This window comes from Lepidochelys kempii, chromosome 7 (assembly GCF_965140285.1).
Source record: "Lepidochelys kempii isolate rLepKem1 chromosome 7, rLepKem1.hap1, whole genome shotgun sequence".
Lineage (NCBI taxonomy): Eukaryota > Metazoa > Chordata > Testudines > Cheloniidae > Lepidochelys > Lepidochelys kempii.
Genome location: NC_136386.1, coordinates 98,180,334 through 98,202,628, shown reverse-complemented (window position 1 = coordinate 98,202,628; position 22,295 = coordinate 98,180,334). Strand labels below are relative to the sequence as shown.

General features: G+C 37.3%; 1 protein-coding gene across 2 annotated transcripts in view; it reads left to right on the top strand.

Annotated features, from left to right (window-relative positions):
- Positions 1-18,936, top strand: part of JAKMIP3 (Janus kinase and microtubule interacting protein 3) — a 176,715-nt gene extending 157,779 nt beyond the window's left edge. Inside the window, exons 24-25 of one of the 2 annotated variants that reach the window (XR_013636082.1) lie at positions 10,718-10,811; positions 18,429-18,936. The gene's annotated coding sequence lies outside the window, so the exon portion shown is untranslated. The remainder of the gene's footprint in view (positions 1-10,717; positions 10,812-18,428) is intronic. The other variant, XR_013636083.1, reaches the window with a different exon arrangement.
- Positions 18,937-22,295: the final 3,359 nt, after the last annotated feature.

Below are 22,295 nucleotides of genomic sequence, written 5' to 3'. Positions count from 1 at the left end.
TGAACAAATCCAATTTACTTTAACACAAACCACGAAGAAATAAATAATTAAACTGATACCTACATTTCAATCACTTTATGGGTTTTGTTTATTTGTTTGTTTTGGAATATTAACCATCTGTTTGCTGAGCAATCTCGGATCTCTTTTTTTTTTTTTTTTTGCTTGCTTTGATTCTTTTGTTGGGAAGTACAATTAGTTTGTTCATATTAACATACATAGTTGAACTCTAAAGTGAAATTACAGTCAATGTTCTAATATTTTCTAATATAAATGTGATTTTGGTACATTACCTCAGGTCCTGACCCTATAAACCTAACTCATGCGACTAGTCCCATTTCCTCAACAGTACTAATTGTATGACTAATTAGTACTCATCATGAGTAAGGGTTTCAGAATCACAGCTTTATACATTAATAGGTTACTTATGGTGCGTATAATGCTTATGGGCATATTAAAGATAATTCTGGCAATGCTATTCATTACACCTGTCATATGATACATTTACAAACTGCTGCTAATATATTGAAGGAGCTTATGTCTGGCTGCCCCAACATGGTTCACCATGGAGCAATAGGGGTTAGGAAATTCCTTCCCTGACACCATCTCAGAGACGCTGAGTCTGTGAAAGGAGTTCCCCAGTTATAGACAAAGAAAGAGATGTGTTGCATGTATGAATTATTGTTTGTGCACCAGGTGTTTTAAAATACACTATATGTTAAACCAAATTCCCAAATATTGGTTTAACTCATTGATTCCTAATGTATTTCCTCTTAGAAACTGGAAGAACAAAACTCAGCTCTTCACAGCCTCCCTTTGTGAACACCTGAGTGTAAATGGCATCATGGCTGATCTTTTAAATCCGATGTGTGTAGGCTCTGCCAATCAGAAAATCTAACATGTGATTTACCACATGATTTGTTGCAATGAAACTGGATGAAATCTGAAATAAACCAGTGTAATTCATCTAAACATTCTTGTCTCAGCAAAAAGAGAAGAATATGTTCCTGCCAATTTTGATGAAAGGATTGAGGGCTTAGCAATAACCTTGAATGAAACCTTACTGGTTTGAATTTTGAATGTAAATCCAAAACCAAGCAGATTCACCTGGTTTAGGGTTTTGCAGTGAAATAGTTCACAGAGCTCTAGCCAAATCCTTTTTGTGAATTCAACCCTGTTTTTTTAAACATACCCACTAAACAACAAAATTGGAAAGAATATGGTATCTGTAATATAGTAAGATTTTTTTACTGTATTTTAGCTTCTTTTATCACAGTCACAACATACTGTATGTCTTCTAATACTATTTTAAAATATATCCATAATGGGAAATTTTTTTGAGAAATGTCAAAAGTTACTGTTAATTCTCAAGATTTTAGATCCTGCTAATTTTTGTTTGAATCCTGATTTGACAGATGTCATTGTAAGAAGGATTTGGCCTACCGTCTGCTATTTTTATTTGTTGCAATTTTAGGTGATCAGATTCTTAAACTTTTAGAAGGCTTAAATTAATTCTAGGACAACTTTTAACCTTGCAATGACTATAAATCCCATGATTAAAGGCATATACTTTGTAACATTTAAATTGGACTTTACAAATATAACAGAGGGGAAGAAACTAGCATTTAAGAAGGCCAGAGAATATGTGTGTGAGGTGAAGACAGCATGTTCTCTCTATTTCACCCCAACAACACCTACAAGGCAGTGGAAGACCCTCCAGGTGAGCTCTGCATAGTCAGGGTTCTGCAGATTTCTGGGGATTAATACAGAACAGGACAGGTTGTCTCTATTGAAAAAAGAAAAGGAGGACTTGTGGCACTTTAGAGCTCAAATAAATTTGTTAGTCTCTAAGGTGCCACAAGTCCTCCTTTTCTTTTTGTGGATACAGACTAACACGGCTGCTACTCTGAAACCTGTCTCTATTGAGTATCTGTTTTCTGTGGCTCACTGCTATTGGACTCAGCAGATTTCTCAATGGAAATCTGTACAATAGTTAATTCTGCTAGAATCAGCTTTCAGTCTCCTCTCTGGCTATTAACTGCCCAGAGTGAGTGCAAAGGGAAAGACCATTCCAAATAAGGCCAATATCCTTTGGGGAAAGCAGAGTACTGCCCCCTAGAACCCTGGTCTTCACACAGTTTTCAGACTATAAGTGAAATGCTGGCCCCATTGAAGCCAATGGGAGTTTTGCCAGTGACTTCATTGGGACCAGTTTTTCATCCTGTGTCTACTTCTCCCTTCCCAAATCCCTCCACTGTGAAGGAAGCATGCAGCTCCACCCAGAGATTTTGGAGAAGTTTTGCCTCTTCATCGGTTTTTCCAAAGTTTATAGTTAATTTTCCTCTTAAATTGCTGTAAGTATGAAAACACATTTGACATTTAGAGAATGGATAAAAAGAGAATTAGAAGGAACAGCGTGAACTATAGGATACTAGCATGTACTAATAAAATTACTATGGTCACTGAGTTAGGAGCATTGTAAAATGGCTGGAATTCATCATGCCAGGGTAAATATCATGTTTCCCAGAATGAATTTCAAATTATGAAAAATGTGATGTTTCTCAAATTGGAATGGGGTATCTGTACCAGGAATGCCTTTATGGAGTCCTAGATTCTGTAAATCTATAATAAAGTTTTTAAAGGGTGTACTAATTATAAGTATATATTCTAAAAACTACCATTAAAAGGTCAGCTACAAAAGAGAACTACATATAAGTAAGATTAAGCACTTCTCTAGAGGAGGAAGGGAATTTTTTCCCAAAAGAAGCGTGAATTATGGGCAGAGTGTCAGTCCGGATTTTCTGCATTTACTCTACATTTCTGGCTTGAGTAAGCTCTTTGCTGATTTACAGTGTAAGTATTCTTATTTTAAATGCCATACTTTAAAGCAGCAAATGTTCCTGTATCAGTGACCTGGAGATCTGTAATAAAAAGTAAAACATGTCAGCAGCAAGGTTCTTGAAAAGGATTGTCTTGCTTCCATTGTTTCATGCCTCACTGTACTTGCAGATCAGTTTAGACTGTGTATTTTTATTGAGTTCTCATTCAGGATCAACACAATAAATAAGAATCAGGTTTATTTTTATGCCATTGAGCCAGAATCCCACTATAGGAGGTACTTTTTTCAAAGCAGTGCAGGATATTTAGCCACACATCCTCCATTAAAGTTTAATGGAAGTGGTGACATCTGCTGCACTGTTTCGAAATTTCAACTTGTTTGTCCACTACGAAAATGACCAGAGAATGAGTGGCGACTGTATTCATTTCCAGTTTTCAAAAGTTGATGCCTAAAATACACATACAGATCCCTCATTTACACATGCAAATGCACACTTAGATATGAAATTACTCATTGTTGCCACCAAAGGGCTCATTGTGCTCTTCAGAAAGTTAATTTTGAAAGTTGGGCCCTTCATGAAATATACCAGAAATCAAACTTTTTACACTGGTCCAGTGCTACATAGCTAAGCAGGCTTGGCCTCGGGGATTCCTTAGCCAGAGTTTTCACAAAGTTTCCATAATGTGATTCCCAATTTTCAGCATGTCAAAATTTAACATTCATTTTGTTCTATCTGTCAAAACTCTGTGCAGTTAGACTTGAGTGCCCTTTGGATTGGGGCAGAATAAGCAACCATGTGTGCTACGTAATGGGTTCTAGCCATGTAGATATTGCACATACATTAAAAATGGATGTTTCTGTAGAGCAGAGAAGTTAAGAATTGGCTTTAGAGACTCATAAAAGCCCCACAACCTCAATAATTGTAAGAACTAAACATTTAAACTACTTTTTCTTTGCTGAGGAAACAGACTAACATAATGTATTCTACAAATTACCAGAAATATACAATAAACAGTGAAATAACATCATAAATTGCTTTCTATACACAACACCATTACCTTTCCCAAATACCACTTATATTGTTACAAAGCCAATATCTTTGTTTCCTAGCAGAATTTTTTTCTTCTAAAAAATCTGTAACCCATTCCAAACTGATTTCATTCCAAAAAGGAATGAAGCCCCCTTTATAAGGACTCACCACATCATAACAATCAGCACACACAAAAATGTTCAAAAATATTGTGTTGGTTATTAATTTTGTTTTAAAAATATTGTATAATAAGCTTCCATCTATCATTTTTGCCGTCCATATGTGGAGTATTGCAATTGATCCATCACCATGGAATTTTGAAGCAGCCTATCTTTACATTGGGCTATTGGGCACCAATTCAGGACAGCACTTAAGCATGTCCTTAACTTCAGCTACCTGCTTACATCCTATTGACTTCAATGAGACTTAACCATGTACTTAAAGTTAATCACATGTTGTGTCCTGTACTGAATAGGAATTCTTTCCTGAATCAGGTCTAGTACTGGGGCTCTGGTATAGCCACCATGCTGCATTTAAGAAGAAAGAGGAATGTCATAGGAATCAATAATTAATTTGTAAAGACTCTGGTTATGGGGTAATCGCATCTGGGATACTGTGAAATGTCTCAGCAAAATTAAATGAATATTTGAGTCCAATACCTGGGGTAGTAGGGAATTGTCTTAAAATTGAGCAAAATATGGAAGAAGGCTGAAGGTGAGTAGCGGATGAGAAAATGGAAAGTGAAAGATAAACCAGGCTGAATAGAAAGACCTTGCCACTGATTTTTTCCCCTAGAAATGCTGAGTTACTCTTATTCTGCCCTGATGGCCACTTCTTGAGTATTCATAAAGCCCATAGCCATGGATTCCCCAGTTTGAGTGGGTGGGATCCTTGACCAGTTTGTGTTTGTGTGGGACCTCATAACATCTAGTAAGTCACAAGCCTGCTAGGTATCAGCTGGCTGCCTGAAACTGAGCCATCTCCTTCTTTGAACTGCAAATATGACTTCTAGCCATGAGGGTCCAGCTCAACAAGGAGCCACATCAGACTCAGACTGACGGCAAAGGAGGGAAAAAAAAACCAGGCGTAATTAGCAAAGTGATTATAATGATTGCTGAAAGTTCTAGTTTCTTTTCTCACCATAACCCTACTTTAGGGTTGTTAACCGTGACTGTGGGTTGACACAGACTTTCCGAGTATTCGTATTAAACATACACAGTAGTCCAGATTTACCCTTGATATAATACCACTGACTTCAGGGGAGTTACAGGAGGGATGAATTTGGGCCAGTGTTTTCTAAGCTGCAAAATTGCTCTGTCTCAGTACAGAATTAGCCGTTATTCTTGGAATGAAACATGCTGAAGATGAGCAGATCCAATGAAGCATGCTCTGGTACAAGCATAACAAACCAAAACCATATCGTCATATTGCTGCTGTTTTGATGATGCATGCATCCTCAAACAGTTTTAGCCACAATTCTTTTTTCTGTTCCATCTTGCATCACTGCAAGACAGAATTACGAGTAATATGACTGCTAAAAATATTCTTTAAAAGAAAATGTTACATGCTCTCTTTTTTTAAAAAACATGATATGCAGTATTAATTATGGAAATATTTTAACTATTTTTTTAAATCAATGTTAATAGAACAAAAATAGCTGTTAAAAATGCTACTAATGAGCATCAATGAATCAGCATTACGTCATCTTACCGAAAGCATTTTTATAGCATGTCTGCATTAGATTTTCTCAAGACACTATTAAAAAGAGGCAGGTAGGCCTAACGATGCCACAAGGTCCTATGTCATTTTGAAGCTGCACTTTTCCTGATGGTGTTGCTCATTTCAGAAACCCAAAGGAGTTGAAATTTATTGTCTTCGTTTATACATGGGTCCATTTATGGTATAAAGCCTTAAGGATGACTGAATGACAATAATCAAAAAGCAGATATTTTCATCATCATCCTTGTTAGTAATTTCAGCAAAGTGCACAGTGATTGAACCTGGAGACAGAACTGCCCTGTCATCTGGGTCAGTATCTCATCCGCGGATTACAGAGAGGCAAGCGGCTTTCATTATAAAGCTCTATAGCCCCAATTCTGCAATCTAATGTGAGTGGCAGAATCTTGTCCCCATGTAGAGCCCTATTGAATTTGATGGCACTCCATTAGTATTAAATCGCCTTTAAAAGCTAGTGTGCTAGCTATATATGAGAAAAATAGATTGACTTCAATGCAGTTGGGAGCTTGGATTTGACATTTAAACTCTGGTCCTACAGGTACTTATGCATGTGAATGGTAAACTTTTATGCACAAGTAGTCCCATTGACTTTAGTGTGACTAGCCATGTGTGAAAGTATTTACAAGATTAATTGATAATGTAATAGTATTTTCCTATTGAAAGAAATATAAAAATATTTTCAAGCAGCAACAATTATAAGTAATTTACCAAAAACCCCTATTCATTGATAAACATATTCAATGATATTTTTCATGTAACAGTATCCCTTAAAAGAAAATATTTAAATACCAAAGTCAATATAACAAAGATACACTCCAAACACCAATTCAATGGAGATTTAAGACAGCTGTGTTGTGATGATACATTTCTTTATATTTGAGAATAATGATATTAGTTCATTATGTGCGTAACATAAGATCTATTATGTGCTTAATTACTGATTGCCTTGCTCTTAGCTGTTTGGATTTTGTAACTGATATTATCACACAGCATCCTTACCTGCTTTTTGAAACTATTTTTGTTTTGGGAATTAGCAATCTCCACATATGTCAATCTGCAGAAATTTTCATGACAAAATCATTTTCAGTACCTACAGAGTTGGTTTGGTTTGATGTGGTATATTTTGGTCTATCCATTTTTGCTATAAACTAAATAAATTCAAAAGTGCTCATCATTGGACTAATTTTGCACCCACTGAAATTATTGAAAGTTTCATCATTGTCTTTAAGGAGAGCAGTCAGGCCAAGTGTAGATGCTTTTGAAAATTTCATCCTAAACACCTTATTTGAGTAAATATTAACAGACACTATTTAGGAGATACACAACTCTGGCTTAGTTATTCATTTATTTACTTTAGTGCAGTATTGGCCAAAATATACAAGACTCTCTGCAGCCGTATCATATCTGGCCCCTGCTACTATAAGCATATACTTATGTTAGTTTAAATGTGCAATATTTAGAACAAGATTGTGCCCTGGTCCTACATAGCAGTGCAAGGGAGTAAGGCCATGAACCTTACTCACTGCATGTCCATGTAAGATTTTCTCCAACTGTGGCTGGAGTCCAAGGGGAAGAGCAAGAGCGATGTGTCCAATACTCATCCCCGCTGCCCATGAGTGAGTGGGGAGCAAGTGGGTCTAATGGCTCTACTTCCCATGTGTCATCCAGCAAAGCTGGCAGGAGGAAGTAAGTTGCACCACAGAAGGGGTTGTAGTAACCTACTAAGTGCCTTCACCTCCCCTCCAAGAGCAACAGGAAATAGGAGAAGCTCCAGATCTCCTCCTGAGGTGACACAGGTACACCCCACCCTGTGCTTGGGGCTGAGTTCTGAAGGTCAATCTACCCCTTAATGGATATGACCAAAAGTTAGTGAAAAAACCTCTCTAGATGGTGAACTCATGAAGCGATGGGGCTACAACGCAGCCCATATAGTTTTCTATTGTAAAAAATATCTCCCTGAAAATGGCTTGCTTTTGGAACAGCCCATTCCTATCTCAAAGAAGTTCTATTGCCAATGACCTCTATATTTTTTCTATGATGCCATTAGCTATATTTCAAACTTGGAATATAGTTAAACCTCTCTGACATCAGAGCTATCCAATACATCCTTTTGTGTAAGTATCAGAGGAATATTTTTTCCCCCTGACTATAGGTGCCCTCTGTAGAATATCCATTAATAGTGTGGCAGTTCCTCAGTTCCTCTCCCTAGATTTTCCGAGGTCTAGCTAGTATGCCTGAGATGCAGAAAGTTCTCTACCCATTACTGTTTATAAAGGTGTGAAAACTTTATTTTTGCTAGAAAAATCTTAGCCCAAATCTCCAATAGCTAGGCCCAGTTACATCACCTTGTTTGGCCCCTTATTTCACCATAACATTAAGTAAGATGCAAATTAAAGTTTTTAATCAAAAAGAAAAAGTGAAGCAAATTCTGCTTTTGAGGATGCATGCACAGGCACTAATTTCATCAGGTCATGTACATCAAGGGAGGGAATGTAGCTCAGAGTTCTTAAATCTGAAAAATATTTGCCTTTAGTAATCAGTTGTGTTTTAGACCTGAACAGGATGATGGCCCATGGCAGTTTCTTAATTTTCTATAGCTTTGTTTTGTTTAATTGGGCATCAATCCAGCAAAGCATTTAATTATGAGCTTAACTTTAAGCAGGTGAATAGTCTTCTAGTGCTCAGAAGGCTCAAATAGACAGATACTAGTTATAGCAAAGCCTCAAAAAGAGGATAAGGGAAATTCTTCCTGTGGATGGGCTGCAGTCATAGCTTCTACAAGCTTTAAAACACACAACTATGTGGCCAGATTTTCAGGTGGTGTAAATGGACATACATAGCTTCATTTAAGCAAATGGAGTAATGCCAATTTACACTAGCCAAGGAGCTGGCCAGCCATCTCCACTGTCATATATTTAAACTTTGGCAGGGCTTATTTTGAATAAGCAACCACTGTTGGTTTTTCTTTTTTGGAAAAAAATCAATTCCAAAACTACCTCCATATTCCTCTCCCCACATAATTCTTCCTCTTCTCATGTTGTTGATGACTCCTCCCATATGTAAAATGAACAATAGCTTATCTACATGTGATAAAATGTGAATTTTACATGCTATAAATTGACTCCTTTCACTTTTTGATTCTCAATGACACTCTATAAGTTGCTAGTGATAGGGCAACTAAGAGGGTTTTCCTTTTTAATGGAATTCAGTGTCTTCATTCTTGCCAGGATTGAAGATTGGGAAGATAGGACCTGAGGCTTTTTCTATTGAAGTCAATAGCAAAAGCCCTAGTTAGGGAGTAGAATTGAAACTACAAAGGGAATAGAATTGAAACCATGGTGTTTGTATTATTTCTATAATATTTCTCTGAAGCCATAGTTTCACATTGTATATAATAAATAATCCCCCTTTCATTGATTGATTGCCTCTTCAATATCTATGGATAAGCTACTGGTTCCATCTCTTTTTATGTTTTATACTCGTATAATCTTCGTACTGTGCTGCTTTTCTCTCAGGAAGGATGAACCCTGCTTGGGCTGAATATCACATTGTTAGAATTACCTAATTCACAGCAACCATTGTGATGAATATTTTATAGTCAGTGATTAACAGTGGAATTGATTAGTAGTTGCTATACAACTGAGGGTCTTTTCTCAGACTTTCAGTATTAGCATTTTTATTTCAAAGACATTTCATGAGCAAAGCCAAAGAAAGCTACACTGGGTAATACCAAATGTGAGGCCAAGCGGTAGCCATAGGAACAAACGTTTATGGTGAAAGGAGCCATGAATTCTGTGTGGTCTCTTCCAGTCCTACACAATAGCTGTTATGTCATGTGACATTGGGTTTGAAACAGTATTTTAGTGAATTTAGCTCATGAAAAGTATTAGATTGACAGGTTCTGGAGCCAGAAGTCACTTATTTATGCTCACTGTCCAGAAGTATACCTCAGTCCAGTTCCAGATAGACTACCTCCAGCTGTTAAAGGGTTGTTCAGCCTCTTCTTATTTCATCCTTCGTCTCTTTGCTGAGACTGTTGTCAAGATTGCCAGTTAATGCCAGTTATGATACTGGGTTTGTTTTGGGGTGTCTAGCCTTTTAAGTAGTTCACTCCCTCGCTAACTCACCAGATAGAGTAATATTTGGTATGGCAGTATATCAGATGTTATCCAGCTATCCAGCTAAATTAAGTCCATACATGGATTTCACCTGGTTATCTCTTAGTTATTTCTTCAAGATATTTTTCTTATTTTGTGATGCCTTAATGTGAATCCATACTAACTATAATTAAATCAAATATTCTAGTTGTAACTTTATTCTCACCGTGATGTATTTTTCATACTTGCACTCCAGATTCATAGTCCTCTAGAACTCTTCTTCACGTGAATTTCATACTAATTCAATAAGCCCTTCCCACCTGCCCTGTCTCCAGTGAGGTTTTCAGTATACCTGAAAGAGTTTATCTTATTGCTTTGCACACTTCTTTCTTATTTCAAGGATAGATCCTGTCTAGACACTGAGGGGATTTGTTTTTTGTTTTTTATTTTAGTCAGCTGATGACAGCAGTTTCTTAATTATCTGTTGGGACATCATCCTGACTTCATTCTGTATTTTTTTTTTCTTCCTCCCCTGAGAAAAGTACGTCTGTTTCTGGAAGCTGTCTCATACCTTCCACTTAGATCAGAGAGAAGAAGATATTATTTTGCAGTTGTAATTCCCATCAATAAACTACCCTGTGATTGCTTATTCCCACTGTTTTCAACATTGCATTCACCTAGCATTCCTATTACTTGTTTTTACCTTTCTTTAACTTTCTTTGTTAGCCTAGGATAACAGCATCACACAATTGAGTTGGTGCAAATCATCTCTTTCTTTGAAAAACTAACCAAATGAAAATTATATTTTTAAACTCAATCTAAAGAAGCAGAATAAAGTACTGGAAAGCATTCATTCAGCTGTTCAATGTAAGTTTTAATGACATTACATTCTTCAATATAAACTTCATCCTATTGTCCCCAAAGAATAATAAAACAACCCACTTGCAGTGCTAACAGTGTCTGTTTCTCTAAGCCATATGGTGGTTATGCTACTAATGCCTGGTTCAATGTTGGCAGTAAGGACAGATGGACCGTCTGCTGAATGTCGATTGGGAATGGTCTTATCCATTAACCATTATCCTCCTGTCCTCCTACTAGAAGAATACTAAAGGTATGATCATGTGAAATGTGATTTTCAGCTCAGGGAGATGTGTTTAAGCAAACTGCTAGTAAATCCCTTTAGCTATCCTATATATGCCCTTGAATTACAGTATTGGTAGTGGGATATGCAGTAATATGATAAATGACTGATTTAAATCAATTGTTCATTTTCAATGTGAATTATTATCCATAATCTTTGATCACTCCCATTTTAAGGTTGATTTTTAAATGATATCATAATGAGTCACCAATAACAAGAGCTCATGTACAGAGTTGCCATTGTTCTGCTACTATCCTAATTTTTGAAAAAGTTTCCATGATACATTCTTTTTTTGTATGTTTATAACCTTCTGAGAAATCACCTCTTCAGTTGAATTTTCCCATGCTTGGAAGGTGATTTTTTGTGTGTGTATTAAATTTTAGGAAAAATCCCTTCACTGTTTTTGAATTGGGCGGGGATGAAAACAATAACATTTAAAATGAATAAACAAAAAATCCTCTAGCCACTTCCATAGAAAAGTTAGCACAAAACAGCTAAAGAATGATACTTCAATTGATATGGACATGGTCCTCAGTGAACACAGTTAATTATATCATTTGGCTTTATGTAGAATTACGTCCGTTATCTTGACTCCACCTCTAGTGCCGCCCACTTCTCTTTGTTATTAGGTCCTCTAAGTCAGTAATTTTCAAACTTTTTTTCTGGTGACCCAGTTGAAGAAACTTGTTGATGCCTGCAACCCAATGGAGCTGGGGATGAGGGGTTTGGGGTGTGGGAGGGTCTCAGGGCCGGGGCAGAGGATTGGAGTGTGGGGATGAGGGCTGCAGGGTGGGGCCGGGAATGAGGGTTTCAGGGTATGGGAGGGGGCTCTGGGCTAGGGCAGGGCGTTGGGGTGCGGGAGTGGGTCAGGGCTCTGGGCTGGGAGTGCAGGTGCTGGGATGGGGCCAGGGATGAGCAGTTTGGGGTGCAAGAAGGGGCTCTGGGTTTGAGGAGGGGCTCAGGGCTGGGGCAGGGGGTTTCGGGGATCGGGTGTGGGGTTACCTCAGGCAGCTCCAGTCAGTGGCACAGCAGAGTGCTAAGGCAGGCATCCTGCCTGTCCTGGCACCACCGACAGCGCTGTGCCCCAGAAGCAGCCAACAGCAGGTCCGGCTCCTAGGCAGAGGTACGCAAGCGGCTCCGCGTGGCTCTCGCCTGCAGGCACCACCCCCGCAAGCTCCCATTGACTGGTTTCCGGCCAATGGGAAGGTGGAGCTGGTGCTCAGGGTGGGGGCAGTGCACAGAGCCCCATGGCACTCCTCCCGTCTAGTAGCCGAACCTGCTGCTATCTGTTCTGGGGCACAGCGAAGTGTCAGAACAGGTAGGAACAAGCTGTCTTAGCTGGGCAGCACCACCAATGAGACTTTTAACAGCCTGGTCGGCGGTGTTGACTGGAGCTGCCATGACCCAGTGCCTTACATTCTGCCACCCAGTATTGGATTGCAATCCGCAGTTTGAAAACCACTGCTCTAAGTTGCATGGTGGTGTTTGGATTAGAGTGCCATTAGTTTAGATAGGAAAGTGATGATTAATAGCCACCTTTAATAATTTTGTATTTCTCTGAGTTCTGTATCTTTTTAGGGATTGCTTATTTTTCTTTTTGTTTTTTTACCACATCATATGCTATATAAATCCTGTCCAGAGACTGCCTAGGAATGGGTTAGTTACCCTTTCCCTCTACAGAAATGAAATGGCCTACAATGGCTGCAGGATAGCAGGACTCGGGCAGGTGTGGGGAGCTGGGGATTTAGTCTGCCGGTGAGAGTCCTGGAGGAAGGATCTTTATAAGGAGGAATGGAAAATTGGCTGGGGAGAGGGGGAATTCCTCTTTCTCTCTGGAGCTTTGCTGAACTTAGCCACACATATATATTTGTCTCTGTTAAGCAAACCATGCCTTGTACCTTTCCTGGCCTTTGGTGAGAGAAGCTGTGTTGTATTCATGTTTGGCCTTTAAAAGGTCAGGACATTTTTCACAATTGTTTTTGTTTTAAAATAAATCATATCACAAATGTGTTTAAACTTCACCTTGGGGTGCAGAGTTACTGCCTGCTCTAACTGACCTATCACAGAAAGTTTTCAATTTTAATGTCTTACCTGAAACTGACCAATAAAAGAAACCCCCCAAAAACCAACCCTTACAACTCATAGAACTTAAAGAATGAAAGCCTTTAAAACATGCTGGAAGAGCAGATAAAGCTCACCATCTCCTGATCTAATACACAACCATAATAATTCCTGGTGCCACACCAGACTACAAGAATTCCATCTCCTTTAGGCCATGGAGTGACTGGAAGTCAACATGATACCGATACTACTGCTTTTTTCATGGTACAGGTGCCAGCCAATAATTGAGATAGTGCTCACTGACTGTACTTTCAAAATAGGTACAGTTACTGAGATCCCAGCAATCATAGCGGGGGTCATAGTAACTACTATGGACGTAGTCATATATCTGTCATTGTTCACCAAAATATGATTACGGTTCAATCAATTTGCAATATCTTTATTTTTTCAAGTTTAATATATAGTTTCTAATGTATATAGTTGTTTAGCCTCTACAGCACTCACAAATATTTCACAATTTTCTGTTGCATTTTATTATTATTCATTTATTTAGGTCTCAGTTCAGCCTCTCTCACTCATGTTGAGTACTAGCTTCACTGAAATCCAAATCTGAAGCTTACTTATTATGTGTTAATCCTGAATATTGTGCTTGTTATTGCACAAGACATGATCCCCGCCCTGAGTAGCTTACAATCAAACAAATTAAACATCAGTCACAAAATGCATTGGCAAACCTAAGGAAAGGATCTGTTTTACACCACATCCTTAATCATACCCCATGCTTTGTTGCCAAAAATGGTATTAACAGAAAGGAAATGAATGTGCAGATGTAATTTCCCATAGCATGTCACCCTCCTACCCCTTCTGCTCCAAAAGTATGTTAGCCTTGATGCCAGCTGTATTTGTTTTTAATACCAATCTCTCAGTGTGTTTTTCCATGCCATCCATTACAGTTGGAGCCCCACTCCCTACTTTGGCCACCAAGTTACCACTGTCTCCTCAGTTAAATCCCTCTCAAAATCTTCTCTCTTCCGTGATCCCTACAGCACTGTGAATTTATATTAATTGCTTCTTTATCTTCTCTATCACACACCTCTGTGAATGTATATATATAAATAATTTGTATCTATAATAAAGAAATACTGAATCTCCAAGAAGGGCCCCTACCTAAACTGAATTACTGTATTATCATATAGCAACAACCCTTAACTTCCTGCACCACATCTACTCTCTACCATTGGTCAACTTCTGTCATGTCTCATCTTGAGTTTAGATTGCAGAGCCAGGAGCTGTGTCATTACAGATCTTCTGCGAAGCACCTAGCATAATTTTGAGGACAATAAAATTTTCAAATACTAGCAATCTGAAATTATAAAAAATAAAAGTTGTAAGACAAAGTATTAAAAAACAAAAATATTCTTGAAGATAAACTTTCTCACTGAAACTATTAAAATACATGGCATAGAACTTCAGAGTGGAATGTTCAAAAGCAACTTGGCTGAGCTCTAAGTACATGGAAGTTTTACCATTGATTTCATTGGGAGCAGTTAGGCTGAGACTCAGTGCTTTCTAAAATCCCTGATTTCGTCTCCTTCTCTACTCCTGGAAAAACAGCTCTTTTCCCAGATAGCTTAATTTCATATCTGCAGACCATCTAAGGGTGAAATCTCTACCAGGGAGATTTGTGGGCAAATCTCATTGCCAACAGATTCATGTACGCGAGCAGAGCAGTGGATCTCATTTCTTTGCTTGCCTCTATGATCTGGATATTGCAGGTGGGCTAAGGAGGAGTTACTCAACCTGCATTCTTCCTGTACATGCTCAGAGTTTAACCACTAGCTAGGCCCATATCTGGGCTACAGTTGTGCATAATTTTATAGTTTAAAGTTGCTTGCTTCCTCTGGCTAAGTCTGCCCTACCTCTTGAATTTTCTTGTGTATGGGGATGCAAGTAAAACAGATTTCAGTCTTTATGTTCCTGCCACAAACATAGCTCTCTATTACCTCAGTACAACTGTTTCCCCCTCCTTTTCTCATCTGTGTCATGGCTAACTTTAAACTTCCAGATACAGAATATTAATCATGTAATAGGGCACTTTAAAGGAAAGAGGGATGAAGCATGTTTCTTGAGGGAGCCCTATCTGAATGCATTTACTGTGTTCCTGCAAAGGTGGAGTGTCACTTCTGTTGCACCTTTCCTTTCACTTCCAGGGTCCCATGGATATTCCTCAACTGAACTCTGCAGGATTATTGCTTCAGTGGCCCTCTCCATGATACAGTTCTTTGCACAGCCCATTAACTCCATGTGAAAATTTCAGTGAGAGTTAATGCTGTGGCATCTCTTTGGCATCTTCTACTGAGTAGCCATAAGGTGACTCAGCAAATGGCTCTTATTATTGGAACAAAAATGTAGACCATCATCCATTCATGCAGGACAACTCCTAAATCTATGCATCGGGGATGCATCCATGCATCACTTCCCCACAAATGGCCTTGAACCACAGGGTTAGGAAGCCTCTGCTCCATTTCAGATCTGCAATGTCACAAACCCTCCCCACTAGTGGAGGTGAGTTCTAGAAAATTCTGCTAGGTTCATCTCAGTGAGTTATTTGCTCCTTTAGTCTCTGATAGAGGGCCATCTAGCTCCCATATACTATTAGGAAGTTCAGCCAGTTGCGCCACGGCGACATCTCTAAGGAAATATTCACCCCACTCACAATGCTTCACCCTTTACCTGTGTGACCTCTAAGCTGACCACTCATGACATCTCCCAAAGCATCACACAGCTTGTATCAAAGACAGAGATGGATATGTGGCCTAAGCAACACATATATAGCATAAAATGTATACAAGAGAAAGAAGACTTGCCTGTAATCCACTTATACAATGTTGTTTCATTAACTTACAAGCTTTATTATTCTAACATCCAATGGGTAACTGAAACAAAGAACCCTAGCCAAACACGCTATAATAATGACCTAAGGGTGGATCATCATTGCAATCAGTCAGACGTCTAGTTCCTCCAGCTCTCATTGTCTTAACCATACCATCAAAGGTGCCAGATTCAGGAAACAACATATAATATTTGAGACAGGAAAGTGTCATACACAATGTTTGACATGGTTAACAGCCTTTTAGGCTGATATGATTGCTCAGCAATGTTTGCTTTTTCAAGGAATGATACACTAAATATTTTTTTGAGTATTTTTGAATGTGTTCATGCTTGGTGATGGCTTTTTTTATTTAGGATGCAAGGATGTATTTTTCCGTGGTTTAGCATGAACTTGATGGGTGGAAGAAAACATATCCTCCATGAAGCAGCCACTGGATGGTCTCAATGTCTAGTTACATTGTGACCTGTACAATAGCAAATGTGTAGTTATATTTATATATCATGAGTGGTTCTACATCATAGGAGCTACTGTACATTAAAAAGTTATCCTATCTCAAATTCTGAAATTTTGGAAGGTTTAAATAAGCCATATGTTTGACACTTCATCCTCCTCAATTTATCTAAGCCATCTGAGATTTGGTTTACATTTCCATTCCATCCCTTTCTCCAAATGGTATTCTGACAACCATCCATTCAACATAGGGTTGATCTCTTTCTCAACAATAATTGGCTCCTTCTCCTGAGTCTTTATCTTACATCATCTTATTTTCCATTTTTATATCGCAACATGTTTTCTCTTACTTTTCATGAAAATTCCACTACACTTTTGCAACTGCCAGTCCCTGGCTTGCACTTGTCAACATTTGAAAAGGTTAAAAGAAAGTAAAGGAAGTATGTTCGAATTGAATTTACCCATTCTGCACATCCAATGTGCTATTACATAGATTCTCAACCTGGTAGTCATGACCTTTAAAGTGGCTGCAGATAGGTGTCAGGGACTGTGAGCATCCTTGCCCTTCCTATATTGATAAATAGCAGGGGCTTCCCTGCAAGATCCTGGCTATGTGGGAAGGCAGTCTCAGTATGGAAAAAGTGGTCCTGGCATGGAAAAGTTCAGAACCACTATGCTGCAGTATTCATGCACTTGGAGGAAAGACCTCAAGTGTTGGTGGTCTACACTAGCCTTTTTTGTCCACATTTGTCCATTGTTGTTGCCAATGAGAATGTTAGTACAGACAGGACTCCAGGTAGCCAGTAACATTTTTGCCATCATGTCAGCTTACCCTTCTCAGAGCAGGTCTACAAGATACCATGTTCATGCAGATGACTGCAAAACTGTAAACTGAACCAGAGCTTGAAATGGTGGATAATTTTAGTCAGAAAAATGTCTTTTACAGACATTGCCTTGTGGTGACTTTAGAGCTACTGTTCATTCAATACTAGGGATGCCATGTTGCACAGTTTCCCCCCACAAAAATGGGAAACTGTGGTACATTATGGAAGATATAGTTCAGCTGGGGATCATGGCCCATAGAGAAGGATGGCTAGATGAGAAGTAAACAACAATTCCCATGAGGTACTCCCACTCCCACTTTCAAACAAAATCTTTCCGTTTTGATTTTTTTGCTGAAAACTTGAAATTTCCCATGGAAAAGTTCAATGAAAGACTAAACATTTTTCATTTTTGTTTAAAATTTCTGTGGGGGGAAAAATTTGGACCTGCTGTATTCATGCTCTGTTTTTATTCCACTTGTTTCCTGTGATCAGAAGATTCCAGAAGAGTTTTTCAAGTTAAAAAATGTGATACATTTTTAATGTAATATGAGGTTGTATCTTTGCTTCCACAATGGTGTTATTTAATGACTTTTGCTTCAAAGTCTGGAAGGTGATTCTGTGACATTGTGGGCTTCATGATTATTGTGTCTTAAGCTCTGATTTTGCAAACACTTATGCACATGCTTAATTTTACACAGTGTGAGTAAGCCCATTGAAGTTAATGGTATTATGGTGTGTACAGTTAAGCGCATGCATAAGTGTTTGCAGAATAAAACAGTGATTTCCACATTAAAATTTGCTTAGTATAGAAGACTTTTTTCTTGATGCTAGACCATCAAACTCAAACTGGTAGCTGAATTATGTTCTTTCTGGCTTGTACATCATCTACAGTAATAGACAGGGCTCCAGGTCACAAATCTGCCCTAGGTTCCACCTATGCAATCTGATGGACATTTTTTAAACATCTTTACGTTGTTTTAAATGGGACTGCACAGATGTAATGTCAAGGCACAATTTGGGTTGATAATTGGAACTTAGTTAACCTTTCCTTTGATGAAGCACAAACCAGAGAAGAATCTAATTAATTCGTCCATAGTTTACTGGTTTTCCAGTGCTGACAGATTTAAAGTAGTAAAAACTTATTTTTGTTGCAACAGCAAGTTTATAGGTCTCCACATAAAAACAGGTACTACATCTGTCAAGTAAAGGATGACATTTTTACAGTCACTTTAATATTTTCTTTTGCTTTAGTTCTTTTGTTAATTACTTTTGTGAATAAAAAAATTGATTGTATACTGCATGAAGTCCACAATATAGCTTCAAAATTTTACATTACATTATCTTTCAATTTTCTTCCAGTGAGAAAACAGCAAATGGATGCAGCCAATTCTAACTGGTTTTAATTGATAGCTATCTAATACAACCTACTAAATCTCATGAAATAGAAATACCCAAACAGTTTGGACTATCATTACATGCTGGAAAGAGCAATCTCTTTTGTAGTAAATACTTGTGTTTGTTTTGTTCTGCACTGCTTTCATACATTTATTTTATAAATGAAGCTAAGAAGAAAATCTTCAGAATTTAAATTCTAGAAAGTCCTCCAAAAGCTGGCACATCTAGTGTATATGTTTCAAACTGTACTGGATACATGTATTGTAAGCAACCACACAAAAAGAAAGGGAAATGACAAAGAAAGATGAGGAAATGTGTTTCTCATCAAAATGTTATATTTGCAATTTGTTAGTGTGTCAAGACCTTTTAAATCAAGAAGTGTGAGTTTTGATATGAAAATATGACCATATGATAGAAGTATTTCAACTAATTCCAGTTGGATAAGATACAGATGCCAACATTGGGATTTGTATAGCTGATTTAATTTTGACTTTTTCATTTCATGCTTGCAACATTGTTTAATCCTAAATGTACAGTTTAATTCTACTTAAACATATGTTGTCTTTAAATATTTTATTTACTTAGAATTACACATAATAATATAACCACTTTCTATCTGAGATGTTACTGAACTCTAAATAAGAAATTGTTGGATTAAAGTTTAATGGAATGTACTATGCAGGCATATATAAAAATGCCTTAAATTAAATGCCTGACTATACAGACCTAATGTTCCAGGTGACCTTAGGAATTCAAATGCTGCTACTGGTGTGGATATGCATGGTAATATTAGATGCAATGGTTAGGAGTTTAGAATGTAAAGGCAGGCGTATCTGAAACTAGCTTGAATACATTTATTTTTTGTTTACGTGGGCCACGTTTTTGCATGTTGTGTGTATATATATGTCTAGAATTCAGTTCCCCTTCTCCCCATCCCCAAATGAAATATTCTTAAACCCCACTTTAAAAAAAGCTAAATGTACAGGACAAAGAAGCATGTAAATAAGTGATGATACTTATGGAGATGTAATGTTTATATGTAAAAAAATGTTATGTACATAGAAAAGAAAAAATGGCTCAATTAATGTTTTAAAAATATTTCTTTTACACAGATGTTGCATTCACATATATGTGCTACATATTTTAAACACAGATTTTATTTCACTGTCAACTTTAAATCATTTTGGGCCTGATTCTACCAACCTAACTTATGTTGAATAACACTTTTTACTCCAATTGCAGTGTCATTGAAGCCATTATGTAAGGATAGCAGTATCAGATCCTGTGATTGTTGCTATCTTTTTCTTTTATGGGTCTTGTGCACCTTTTTAAAATCAGATCCTAAAAATATAGGATTACAGGGTGGGGCATTAGCCTAAATCTAGGTTTTTGGAATAATGTTTTTTTCTTATAGATTTAATATAAAAATGAAAAACTTAGAAATTAAAAGATAAGGCTAGTTTGCACAACCATTACTTACACTGGTGAGCACTTACTATTCACACAAGTAAGTCTGGTTGGGCTATTCCAGTGAATAAGTTTTCACCAATGCAAGTAAGGGTTGAACAAGTTAAACCATAATTTCTACATGTTTTCTTAGAAAACCCGAAATCTTGCATGTTACTTTCAAATTATTACAAGACTGAGGGCCAGATAAAAATAAATATAACATTAGATTGGTTATTAATATATTATGATAGGTAAGTTTCACCTATGAGAATTTGAAAATTATGTGTAAATGCATTGACTCAGAATAGGAGAGATTCTGAAGAGACACTGAAGTAGTCATAAATGTTCACTGTCTAGATAACACTAATTATATTGATTAGACAGCATGTGCATAGCAACACAAATGTTTTTGATTGTCTAAACTAAAATCCATTTGAATTGCAGCTTAATTTGTTGACAACTATATTTCGTGTATTTCAGGCCTATAACTATTGTTCAAGCTGTTGAAGGACTGTGGCTGTTATTTAAAGTGTTCAACTCTAGTAATATCTGTAGCCTTCAGTATATCCTTGAGTGCCTTACACAGCTTGTTAACACAAACACTTGTAGTTAAGAAAAACAATATACCTGAGAGTCATTCTTGGTGGATTGATGCCAAATTGCTTTGCATCTATAATGCTACCATTAAAACCTTACAATTGGTAGTGTGTTTTAGCACAGTAATGGATTTAGTTTAGACTCAGGAAATCATATTGTGAATATGTGTATTAAACCATGTATTTATTTATTGTACATTTTATAAAAAGGTCTATTGTAAATTTATGCAAAATATAAATTATATAAAATGTTTCCTCCTACGGCAAACATGCCATGAGTTATTTGTGTTCTCTAATGTAATCTCTTAATAACCATATCCTAAATATGTAATGTTTGGTTCAGTGCTGAAATGGTAATTGACAGGCCTAAACGAGGACTGTATGTTGATCAACTACAAAATTTTACACATATTTTTGTATTGTGATTCATATGATATATATCAAGAGACTTTCTATTCATTTGTAAAATACATAAATTATTGTAAACTTTTAATAAAAAAGTCTGTTTTAAACCTTCAAAATAGAAAATGTGTTTTGTTATTCTTGTGGTGGTGAGAAAGAAGACTTTGAATCTGTTATATTAACTGTAGCAATACTTACTCTACTGCAATATTGTGAAATTATCACCTGAATCTCCCCCATGGCTACATCATACATGAAGAATGATTCTACAAATACATATGTATGTGAATAACCTTACTCCCATACAAATTCCATATGTCTGCTCACATGAGTAAAAGTTAAACACATGCTTATGTGTTTGCAGGATTGAGCCCTAAAAGCCTGATCTAAAGCCCATTGAAATCAGTGGGAGTCTTTCCACTGAATTCAATGAGTGTTGGATAAGGTCCTAAGCTTGCATCTCTGTATGGTGACCTAATTCTATTCAACATTAGAAGGGACAATGCCTTTCAGAAACTACAAGCCTACCTCAGTTAATACAAGCTAGAGAATATTCTATGAAATGTGGTTTATTGCTATATGGCTGAGATCAGATGATGTCTAGAGATAATGTAATGCTTGTCTTTCTGAAATCCTTAATGGGTTTAGAAATTATTCATAAATTTTCCCAAAATTTAAATATTATTCCAATTAGGAAAGAATGTTGAAATAAATTACCATCACAAACTCTATCCAGGCATATGTAAATATTATTCTTTTGGCTAGAATAATAATGCAAGAGAGGAGAGGTTTGTTTTATTAAGGAAAAACAGAACTATTCACTGGGAAGAATAAAGAGACAGAAAATTAAAATCTCAGTACTTAGAGAAGCCTGTAAATTTAACTCCATTAAAAGTGGGTGACTTCTTCACTGTTGATAGTTTATATCAGGAAATACTAAGTTTCAGAAGTGGCATTCAGTGTTTATCACTGTAAAAGAATCAGGTTGAACGTTTAACGGGCATGATAGATTCACCATTGCATTGCTGTTCCCAGATTTATAGAGCCAAAAAAAAGGTGAAAAGGCCTTTCAGCTATTGACTTCCTGCATTAGAAAACTACAGGCACTGTCCACCCTCCTTATTATTAGTTTAAGAAGCTTATGCATAGCTTCAGTTTCAGTGCAGCTGAAAGACACATTTGCTGCACTGTGGTGTGGATCGGGGTGACACCAAAAGTTCTGCATATGTTTACCAAAGGCCAGTTGGTTTCCTTCGGGGGGGGGGGGAATCACACCGAAGGTAGATTTAATAGGCTGAAACGTGGCAGGCAGAGGCTCAGGGAAGCGGTGACACTGTGGACACAGTTATGGAAAGGGGAGGTGACTGTGAAAGATTCAGCTGTT